Source organism: Mesoplodon mirus (genome assembly GCF_964341445.2).
Source record: "Mesoplodon mirus genome assembly, chromosome: 1".
NCBI lineage: Eukaryota > Metazoa > Chordata > Mammalia > Artiodactyla > Ziphiidae > Mesoplodon > Mesoplodon mirus.
This window is the reverse complement of record NC_138976.1, coordinates 231951154-231963750: the sequence shown is the minus strand read 5'-3', so window position 1 is coordinate 231963750 and position 12597 is coordinate 231951154.

The following is a 12597-nucleotide window of genomic DNA, read 5'->3' as shown; positions in this document are numbered from 1 at the left end:
AGGTTTTTGATATATGTTTACCATGGGGCTCATATATCTTGACCTATGACTATATTTGTTTTAAACATATATTCCTTCAAATTCAAACACATTCTAAAAGAGCTACATTTTTTTTACTCTCCTCCCTCACATTTTGCTTTTGATGTCATATTTTAATCTTCATGTTTGTCCCTTTCCTGACTATTGTATTTTTACATGATTTGACAACTCTTTGTTTTTTAACCCTCATTTTAGCTTATTTAAGTGATTGATACTCAGCCTTTACAATATATTTTTCTTTACTAGTGGGATTTTACCTTTCCTCTATGTCTTGTTATAATCTTTTCCACTTCGAGAAGACCCTTTAACATTTCTTTTCGTGTCAGTTTAGTACTGAAGAACTTTTAGTTCTTGCTTGCCTAAGAAGTTCTTTATCTCTCCTTCAATTCTAAATGATAATCTTGCTGGGTAGAGTATCCTAAGTTACAGGGTTTTTTCTTTCGGCACTTTGAATATATCATGCCACTCTCTTGGGGCCTGCAAGTTTCCACAGAAAAACCAGTTGATAGCCTTATAGGAGTTCCCATTTTATATGACTCTTTTTCCTTTAGAATTATCTTTATCTTTTGCCTTTTTAATATTGATATGTCTTGGTGTGGGTCTGTTTGGGTTCAACTTGTTGTGGACCCTCTGTTTTTCTAGTATCTAGATATCTGTTTCCTTCAGGTTTGGGAAATTTCCAGCCATAATTTCATTAAATACATTTTCGACCCCCTTCTCTGTCTTCTCCTTCTGGGATCCCTACATTGTCAATGTTGGTACACTTGATTTTATTCCAAAGATCTTTTTTCAGTTATACATTTTTTTCCTAATATTGTTTTCCATTATGATTTATCATAGGATATTGAACAACAGTAGGTCCTTGTTTATCCATTCTATATATAAAAGCTTACATCTGCTAACCTCAAGCTCCCACCCCATCCCTCCCTCACCCTCCCCCCTTGGCAACCACAAGTCTGTTCTCTATGTCCATGATTCTGTTTCATAGATAGGTTCATGTGTGTCATATTTTAGATTCTACATATAAGTGATATCATATGGTATTTGTCTTTCTCTGTCTGACTTACTTCACTTAGTATGATAATCTCTAGGTCCATCCGTGTTGCTACAAATGGCATTATTTCATCCTTTTTATGGCTGAGTAATATTCCATTGTTTGTGCATGTGTGTGTGTATATATATTTATATATGTAATGTATATATATTATACACACACACACACACCACATCTTCTTTATCCATTCATCTATCGATGGACATTTAGGTTGTTTCTATGTCTTGGGTATTGTGAATAGTGCTCTGAACATTGGGGTGCATGTATCTTTTTGAATTATAGTTTTGTCTGGATATATGCCCAGGAGTGGGATTGCTGGAACATATGGCAGTTCTGTTTTTATTTTTCTGAGGAACCTCCATACTGATTTCCACAGTGGCTGCACCAACTTACATCCCACCAACAGTGAAGGAGGCTTCCCTTTTCTCCACACCCTGTCCAGCATTTGTTATCTGTAGACTTTTTAATGCTGGCCATCCTGACTGGTGTGATGTGGTACCTCATTGTAGTTTTGATTTGCATTTCTCTAGTAATTAGTGATGTTAGCATCTTTTCATGTGCCTATTGTCCATCTGTATTTCTTCCAAAGATGTCTTATTTAAACTGTTCTCATTTAAATTTTTTTCTTTTTGCTGTTCTGATGGGGTGATTTCATTATTCTATCTTCCAGATTACTTAGGCATTGTTTAGCATGTAGTCACCTGTTCATTCCTTCTACTGTTTTCCATTTCAGTTATTGTATTCTTCAGTTCTGACACGTTCTTTTTAATACTTTCTAGTTCCTTGTTAAAATTCTGTATTCATCTATTCTTTTCCTCATTTAGTTAGGATTCTTATTACTAATGCTTTGAATTCTTTATTTGTTTCATTTTTTTTTTCTTGCTCTTTGAGTTGGGACACATTCTCTCTCCTCATTTGCTTAACTTTCTGTCTCTATGAAGTTAGGTGAAACAGTTACCTATTGCAGTCTTGCAGGGATGTCCTTATATGGGAGCATTGCTATACAGCCTGCATGTGCCCAGTGGCTGTGGTGGGAGAGCTGGATTTGAAGTGAACACGTCACGTCTTCCCCCAGGGTGTGCTGGCAGCTGTCACCTTGGTAGGAGGTGGGGCTGGAGGTTGAGGGCTAGCACCAGAGCCAGGGCTGAGGCGGGGCTTCTCTGCTCAGTGGCCATCACCTCCCCATCAACAGTGGGGTTGGGTCTCAAGTCGCCGGAGCCCGAGTCGGCTCATTTCCCTCTAAGTGTATACTCTTCTCCCTCCCAGCACTAGCACCCTTGCCCCAGAGGGGAACAGGGCTGGAACAAGAGGGGCTGGCATGGGCACTTGGTAGGGTCCTGGGCACGGGCTGTGGAGATGCAGCTGCTGTCAGAGATACAGACTGCCTCTGATGCCCATGTAAGCACCAGCAGTGACCGCCCCTGCCAAGCTCAGCCACTGCTTTGGGTTTGAGCCAATGCAGCATCTCATGGCTGAAATCTCTGCTCCGTTGTGGCAGCTCTCGCTCCCGTGTGGAGCTGTTCCATGAAGTAAGTGGGGCTGGAGTGTTTGCTTGGCTCAGGCTGGGGCATGTGCTGGGGCATAGGCTGGGGCATGTGCTGGGCGGTAACAAGAAGCCCGTCAGCTACCTGTGTGGTTTCAGCTGCGCTTCGTGCCCTGCCTTGGGAGCAAGCAAGCAGGCATTTGTGTGCCCCTCGCCGGCAGAGTACTGGCTCCCCATAGCCCTCTTTGTAGTCTCACTGGCCCTCCAGCAAGCCAAGGGGCCTCGTCGTCCCTTATTTGGACCTCAGGGCTGGGGTGCCCGATATATGGCTCTAACTGCTCACTCCCCAGGGTGGATCTCTGCTCATGTAATCTCCATTTTCCTCTGTGTCCCCTTCAAGGGCACAGGTCCTGACTTGATGGTTTCTCTTCCCGTCCTACCTGAATCTGTGTGGATTCTTCTTACAGCCTTGGTGGTACAGGAATCTTTCTGCCGGTCTCCAGGCTTCAGTGAGAACTGTTCCACATGTGCATGTAGTTCTGATGTGTTTTTTGGGGGAGGTGAGTTCTGTATCTTCCTACTCCGCCCTCTCGATTCTCCGCCTCAGTTTTGTAGCTTTTTCTTCCCCTCATTTCCTCTATTACTGCATTTTAAGTTACTCTTTTTGTAGTGAAACTTTGATTCCCTTGATTTCCTATTACACAATATTCTATAGATACTTCTTTGTGGTTACCATGGGGATTACAATTAACCTCCTCATGTTAAAACAATCCAGTCTGAATTTGTATCAACTTAATTTCAATAGCATGAAAAGAAGTCTCTGCTCCTATACATCTCTGTCCCTTCTGCCACCCCGCTACCTTTCTGTTACTTATAACATGGATTGTATCTTTACACCTTGTGTTCACAATAACATAGATTCATAATTGTTTGTCTCTTAAATTATGTAGATAGTAAAAAATAGTTACATATCAAAATTACAATAATGCTAAATTTTATACTTTTGCATGAGTTTACTTTTAAAGGAGATTTTTAATTCTTTGTAAGGCTTGAAATGACTATCTAGTTTTCTTTCATCTTAACCTGAAAGACTACTTTTTGCATTTCTCCCAAGCCAGATCTAGTTGCAATAAACTCCCTCAGCTTTTGTTTTTCTTCCTCATTTTTGAAGGACAGTTTTGCTGGATATATAATTCTAACTTCACAATTTTTTCTTTGAGCACTTTGAATATATCAACCCATTGCCTTTTGGTCTCCAAGGCTTTTGATGAGAAATTGACTGAAAGTTATTAATGATCCTTTGTATATGAGGAGTCACCTTTCTCTTACTGCTTTCAGGATCCTCCTTGTCTTTTAATAGTTTGGTTATCATGTGTCTTTGTTTGGATCTCTTTGAGTTTAACTTACTTGGAGTTCACCGAGCTTCTGGGACTTTTAGATTCATGTATTTCTTCAAATTTAGTAAGTTTTCAGTCATTATTTCTGCAAATGTTTTCCCTGTTCTTCTTCTGGAATTCCCACAATGGCAAATGTGGATCTGTTTGATGATGTCCCACAGATTGCTTAGGCTCTGTTCACTTTTCTTTGTTCTTTTTTTTCTCTATTTGTGCAACTCAATAATTTTCAGTGTTATATCTTCATGTTTGCAGATTCCTTCTTCTGCTTGTCAAATCTCTATTGCATTTTTAATTTAAATTATTGGACTTTTAAGCTCCAGAATTTATTTCTGGTTCTTTTTGTAATTTTATCTCTTTATTGGTATTCTCACTTCCTTCATGCATGATTTTCCTGCCAATGTCTTCTTATAGCTATTTAAGAATTTTTAAGACAACTGTCTTCAAGTCTTTGTCCATGAAGTCTGATGTTGAGCTTCCTAAGGTATGTTGTCTATCCACTTCTTTTGTTCCTTTAAATAAGCCATACTTTTCTGTTTCCTGGCATACCCTGTGATTTTTCTGTTGAAAATTTACATTTGAATATTTAATATGGTAATAATATGAAAATCAAATCATCCCTCTTTCACGGGGGATAGTTGCTGTTTGGTTTGATTGTTGTAGTGTGTCTTCTGCTGGTAATCAGCTTGAGGTGAAAGCTTAAGGTCTTAGTTCTTTTCTGAGCCTGTCTCTCTCCTTGGGCATGTGCAATGGCTTTCTAAATTCCCGTCTATTCCCTGCTCTTTTTGAATGTCCAAGAAAAATCCAGGTGTGGTTTCTTTAAATTTTCTGTAGCCTCTTTAGCTGGTCAGGTGAAACAGTGAGGGCCAGCCTCTGTACTGAATCTTGGTGATCAGAAGCATCTATCAGCAGTCAGAACTCATAATCCCAGTATTTGGAGGATAAGGCCCTAATTGCCCATCTGGGCTCCAACAAGCCATGCCTGAAACACAGGCTGTCCTCCCCACCGCAGCCTGGCACAGGGCTCAGGGATGTGCGATAGAGAGCCACTACCATCTTGAAGACAAAAGTCAACCAATATTAACTGTAACTTACCAGCCAAGCTTTCTCCTGGAAGCAGCAAGTATTCAAATAGAGCCCAGTGTTTCAGGATAGTCACTTCAGCCATTTTGTGCCATAAAATTATTTTCTAGGTGGAGAAACAGGTTCCTAGCACTTGCTTCTCTACCATATTCCCTAATGTCACTCTTGCGACCTCATATTTTTCCTAGAGTTGTATAATAATAGTTTAATCATTCAGTGAGTGATGGACATTAATTTTAACATTGTATAGACTAGGAAACAAACTAATGTTGCTTCTCTACTTACTTTCAATTTAAAAGCATATACATTATTGTAATATCAACATAGGAACTGAATGATGTAGTCATCGAATTTAAGTAAGAAAAAGTGCAAAAATATTTTCAGCATTTCTGATTGGATTCATCTATTTAATACCAAGATATTTTTACTTTCCTTTATTTAGGGTTTTGTAGACAGGAAAGTATTACTGTTCATTTGAATATAGAGAATGCTCTCTACAACCTGGAAGAAAGCAACTAAATTTATAACATGTAGGGGAATACTTGTCCATGTTGGCCTTTCCCTTTACATGGAGTGGAACAAACTTGCAAGAGTTTAAGGATTTGCCTAGATGGGCATGACAAATGGTTGTATCACTTACTAAAGATAAATTGTTAGAGAACCTCCGAATTTTATGGATAAAATAAACTGAGGCTCAAAGAAGATACAGAGCATGAATCCCAGGAGGTGTTTTCACCAGTTCACCTTCAGAAACGCAAGAAACACTGGGAAACATAACGTCAAATCGCATAAATATAATATTACGCGTAGTGTCATAAAAATATGCTAAGATGAAAAGCAGCTACCAAATATAAATGTCTGCATATTTTTCCTAAAGAAATTGTATTTTCAGTAGATACTAAATATTTATAAACATTAAGCTAAATATAATTTTAAACTGTGATAGTTTACTGTAACATTTTTGCCTCCTGAGATTTTAAACATTAAGAGAGTTTGCATTTACAAGGATATTTTTGAAATCTCTAAAGGACCATATGTATTATGATCCACAGGTTGCCATGGAAATAACGTATTCAAAACAACAAAAACAATAATAAGTTATCTATAATGTATTCACAAGTCTGACATAATTACCACATTTTATTTCCATGCTTTTAGTAATGTCATATTTCCTTCTAAATTTTTTTTTATCTCCTGGGTTATTTTTTGTTATTAACGTACTATATTTGGGTCTCTGGCTAACTGCTCTTTCTGATTTTGTGTTCTTTTTTTAGTTGATTCTATATAAGAAAGAGTTATGTTCCAGGGGAGGAGGAGGGAAGGAAAATCTATGGAAACTGAATTTAAGAATGTAAATTATTGGTAGCTGTAATTAATAGTCATATATATTCTTTACATGGACTGGAGTGCTTTCACAACTTTTGTGTGTGTATGTGTGTGTGTGTGGTACGCAGGACTCTCACTGTTGTGGCCTCTCCCATTGTGGAGCACAGGCTCCGGACACACAGGCTCAGCGGCCACGGCTCATGGGCCCAGCCGCTCCACAGCATGTGGGATCTTCCCGGACCGGGGCACGAACCCGTGTCCCCTGCATTGGCAGGCGGACTCTCAACCACTGTGCCACCAGGGAAGCCCTACAACTGTTTTTTAATCCCAGAGTTTACCAAGTAAGGAAATGCTTCAGAAATCATTACTTCACGTTTTGATACAGCTTTGATACTCATTTCTAGGTAAGTGAACTAATGCAATAATCACATGCCTGGCTTTTAATTCCTCAAGTCTTCTAATCCAGCACCTAAACATGCTTTGTCCCATCTGAAAATATCTGGCACAACATATATGTTTGCATATTATATACATTAATATTCATACATATTTAAATTATATAAAAATTATACTATAAATGGCAGCAGAAAAAATGGTAAAGAGAATGACTTGGTTTAAATGATTCTGTGGCTAATTCATCATTGTAGTGAAATTCATGAGCCAACTACTAAAAAGTGACTTACTCTATATGAGAGGAAGTACTCCAGTTGAGATGACCTCAATGCAGCCATGAGTCACCATGATGCACGTTAAGGAGGCTTCACTGCTTCTGCAGACCCCAGCTCAGTCACAGGTCAGAGCTGATTGAGGACACCTTTGATGGGTGGGCCACCTCCCTCTACGGAAGTCTCATGCAGAGTCTCCTTCCCCAGATGGACCTGTGGAAATTTTCTAGGGTAACGAGGCTTTTAGGAAAATAAAAAAATAAAATAGCCAGAAATATATAAAGGATTAGTAGACACCAGATCTGAATTTTCATGGCCTGAATTTGAGTGGCAGCACGTTACAGCATTAATCTTTAAAAGTATTTAGATGAACTTAACGTGTCTTAGAATATTAGGTGACAACTAAATTTTAAACTAAGTTCCTATTCAAATAATATCATCAATCATTCCATCCACTTAACATTTTTAAAATGAACACATACACACAAGTATAGCCTATAAATTGGATCATATGGTTATATTTTATTTACACAAATTGAATCAAAATGTTATATTTTATTAATGGGAATTCATTTTGTTAGTTCTGTCAAAATATACTTTTCAAAATATTAAAAACAGGGCTTCTGGATTCTTCCTTGGATGTAGAGAGCTAGCGGGAGCCTCTTGCCCACACTAACAACAAGGGAAAAAACACTTCTAAAAATGATAACTTTCTGTGCACCCATCAGAGAGCAGATACCTCAGGACGTTAAATGCTTTAGATGCGAGCATTAGATGCTTTCCCAGTTTTTTAAACCTTATTTAGCAAAATTATTACTCGCACAGCTCTCTTAACCAAAACCCCCTCAGATTAGGAAGTGTAAACACATCTTTTAGGCAGCAATATCTAAATGAAAACCTAATATTGCTACCACTCATACTGTGATGCCAGCCTCAGCAAATGACTGACTTTTGTATTTTCTTTAGTTGCAAGTGCAGAGAAAATCCTTATTAATGCAGACAAAGAGTTACAAGTACTGCTAACTTCTCTCCCTCTCCCCCTTTATCCATTGCCCTATCTCCCTGTCTTTCTATATCTTTCTCTTTCTGTTTCCTTCCTTCCCAGTTCTCTATAAGATTTCAAAATACACTTCAATGCCCTTAATTTGGGAATTTGATGGACAATATAGTCAGCTGTCTTTCCTTCCTTCATTTTTACCTTTCAATAGTAGAATCCCTAGCTATCAAATAATGGCTGCCATTGACGTTTCCATCAGCTGAAAGTTAGGTGACAAGAAAGTTAGGTGAGATTTTACTGTTAGAACTACTGCATGGTACTATCATCTGGTAACACACTATTTTGCAACTGCAGATTTTGTTTTGAGGAGAGCACTTCCTAAAATGTATTAATACGTATGGGTGTTGAGTGTGTGCTTACATCAGTGTACGTGCTTGTACAATTTTCACTAAGCAGATTTGCTGAATTTTTAAAAAGACAAGTTCCAAATCCCTCCCTCCAGAGTCAAGGACACACTTATAAGGTGTTCACAGATATGCACTAAGATGGGTTTATTCTGAGGTCTAACCAACAGTTTAATTAGTATGTGTCACTTAGTCTCCAACTGGTCTGTTTTCTTAAATGTTAATTGATATAATTTAATTTCATCCGAAATGCAAGTGAAATGTTTGTGGAACATGATGCATTTCTGTTGAATTTTGTGGTTTGGGGCAATACCATTTCAGATCACCAATCTTTCTGCCTTTTAAATTCGTGAGCAAAACATGGCCTAGATAAAGGGAATTTCCCAAGGGACTGAAAGATTGGTCAAGATGGGTTTGATTGGGAACTAATCATGAGGGAAATTAAAAATTAATTGGCTCTCAAATTAGACTTTAAAATAAACTACAAAAGAGGGACTACCTTTAAGGAAAGTTATAATCTACATTTCAGTTAACCTTTCACATAAATACATATTTTTTCCTTAACAATTATTTCAAGCTTCTTAACAGATTTTACCTTTATTTCAAGCTATCAAAGTACCCTAATTATATGATTCTCTCAGGATCTGTCCAAGATGAACACAGTAATACTTGCCCGTGGCTCATATTAAAGTTAAAGTTACACAGAGGAGTGACGTCACAAGACTTTGCTCCCCTCCCAAGAACAGCAACTAACAACCCTTCATGGACAAGACCCCACTGTGAAACCCTAGAACAGGGGGTGCGGCTGCACCACAGACACACCATAAGGAGGTAAGAGAAACAGCTACACTCTGACAGCGCTGCACACAGAGGGCTCGGTGTGGGGAGAGAGCCCGGGGGGACATCCAGACCCCAGCATGGTGGCTGCTTCTCAGGAGCCCCACTCTGATCCTGCCTCACCAGGATCGTGGGGAGTCTGCAGGCTTCGCCCCGGGAATCGTATAGGGACAGAGAGGGGGAGGGGCTTGCAGCACCAGCCCTGGGACCTGGACAGACCAGGTTCCTGTCTGCAGAGCCCAAGTCAAAGTCCCACCCAGAGCCTTTGCTCACCTGCAGGTCCGAGAAGGCGCAGTCTGGCTGGGGACTCGTGTGGGGCAGGTCTGCCTGATGTGCAAACTCAGACAAAGAGCTTAGTAGCCCTGGTCTGCCCCTCTGACCAAGCAGGGGAGCTGAGTCATAACCCACCCACGGCCGAGTGTGGCTCCAGCATGGACCAACCTGGAAGCTGCCCTGCCCAGTAGCCCTGGAGCGGAGCCAGGCAAGGTGGGGAAAGAGTCCCCTCGAGTCCAGACCCCAGACAAAGCGCCTTTCTGTCCTTGGAGCTATTTCTCCAGGCAACCCCGGCAAGGGAGCTCCTAGCCCCTCTGAGGAGACAGCCTTACCTGAGCCCCTGGGAATCCGTGTAGCCCATCCTGAGGCTCCAATTACAGGGGCACTGGGGCAGATCCCTGCCAGTGGCCCTGCATCTGCAGTCAGGATGTTGGTCCATCAAGCCAGGGAATTGGGTGCACGATTCTGCCTAATTTGATCCCCACACAAGAGACTTGGGTGATCTTGGGGCCTATATAGGGGCCCCTCCAGGGCAGAAAAACTATTTGTATCCCTGTCCACTGCTCAAGAGCATTCAGCTGGCCCAACCAAGGAACATAACCAGAGCACACGGGAAGCTGTGTAGTCCAACTGTTACAGAGTCCAAGCAGCCAGCAGACTGAGAAGATAGTGGACTGGTGTCCTAAAGAACCCTCTCACCTGAGTTAGAATTCTTTTACCCTGAAAGGGGAGGGGGTGTGGCTGGTTCCTGCTGCAGACTTCTTGGTGTCGGAATCCTTTGTTCTTGCAGCTGTCCATGTAGGTCAGGTCACAATGCTCCTGTAAAACGCCAACAAGACAATTGTTATTTTCTGTTCTGCAATATTTTAGCTCTATATGGATGGAAAAGTGTTATACTTTTAAAGGTCAGAGCCTTGAGAATGGGCCAGTCTGTATATTTCAGGCTACAGGCAACATTCTTTTAGGAAGTTGCAGAGCCAGCATGACTACGCACAAGGGACGGAGCACAGAGGTTATCGTTAAAGGAACGGATCCAGTAGGGAGTCAGGTTGGTTCTTCTGTTACACATCCCACAGCCCTGCTTACAGCAGCACCTGAATGGAGACACGGCCCGTGGCTTTCCCTATCTGCAGGCAGGACGATGGCCCCACCTGGTCTGGATATTCTGTGCACAGACTTGCCTGATCCAGGTTCCCGGACAACCAGCCATGCAGGCTCTGGGGCCCACTCTGCTGCCCAACCAGGGCAGGGAAGCTAATTCGTAGCACTACCTACCTGTGACTATAGTACCCGGTTTCCACCTGACCAGAGCACTCAGGAAAGCACAGACTCCATCCTACAGCATCGCTTGGGAAGCAAACTTATCCAACTGTTATCAGCCAGTGGCACCTTCTCTCCAACCTCACAGTTCAGATAGTTGCCTCACCCAAAAACAGACCCTGACAGCAAGCCCCATCTGCCCAAGGACAATATCACCTGACATGTTTAGAATCCCAAGATGAACAGACTGGTGAAGAACTCTCTGCCAAAGTGAACCTGTAAAGTCTGGAAGAGGAGACCACCTACTCAAATATGCAGATACCAACATAAGGAATCAAGGATCATGAAAAATCAGGTGAACAAGACACCACCCCGAAAAAATCATAAATTTCCAATAAGTGACCCTAAAGACATGGAGAACTATAAGCTGTCAGACAAAAACTTCAGATAATCCTCTTAAAGAAGTTCAGTGAACTACAACACATAGACAACTAAGCAAAATAAGGAAAACAATGCGTGAACCAAATGAGAAGTTCAACAACAGAAAATAGAAATCGTCAAGAAACAAATTCAAGAGCTCAATAATGCAAAGACCAGAATGAAGAATTCAGTAGAGAGCTTCCACAGCAGACTTAACCATGCAGAAGAATCAGTGACCCTGAAGACAGAGCAGTGAAATAAAAAAGAATGAAAAAGGATAAAGAAGGTCTAAAGCACTTATGGGACACCATCAAAAGAAAAAAGAAAATATTTGCATTGAGGGACTCCCAGAAGGAGAAGACAGAGAAAGGGACAGAAAGTATATTTAAAGCAATAATGGCTGAAAACTTCCCCATCCTGGGAAGAGAACTGGATGTCTGGATCTATGAGGCCCAAAAGATACCAAATAGGTTGAACATGAATAGGGAAGGCAAAGACAAATTTAATTATGTCAAAATCAAAGCCAAAGGAAAAAAATTAAAGCAGCAAAAGAAAATTGACAAGTTACATACAAGGGAACCCCCATAAGACTATTGATGGATTTCTCAACAGTAGATGTTTAGGTCAGGAGAGAATGGGATGATATATTCAAAATACTGAGAAAAAAACCTGTCAGCCAAGAACACTACAGCTGTCAAAGCTATCCTTCAGAAATGAAGGAGAGAAAAGAGTTTCTCAATAAAAGTTAAGCGCATTCATTACCAGTAGACCTGTCTTGCAAGAAGTTCTAAGAGTTGAGTGGAAATAAAAGGACAGTAGTTAACACTGTAAAAACATGAAGATTGTACAAAACCCACTGGTAATGGTAAATATGTAGTCAAAGTCAGAGTCTCTAATATGGTAATGGTGGGGTGTAATTCACTTACAACTTGAGTTTAAAAGCTAAAAAATGATGTGTTAAACATAACCATAACTATAATAATCTCTTACTGGATACACAACATAAAATATGTAAACTGTAACATCAATAACCTAAAATGAGAAGGAGAGGAGAAATAACAGTGTAAAGTTTAGGAATGTTATGAAAGTTCTTACCAGTATAAAAGTGGATGCTATGGTTTTAAGATAATTTATGTAAGCCTCATGGTAACAACAAAGGAAAAACCTGTAGTAGGTGCACAAAAGATAATGATAAATTTGAAGCATAGTGAAACAAAAAGTCATCAAATCACAAAAGAAGATAGCAGAGTAAGATGCAGGGAATGATAAGTCTACAAAACAATTAACAACATAGCAACAGTAAATTTTTACCTATCATCAGTTGTTTTAAATGCATTAAATTCTCCAACCAGAAGACACAGA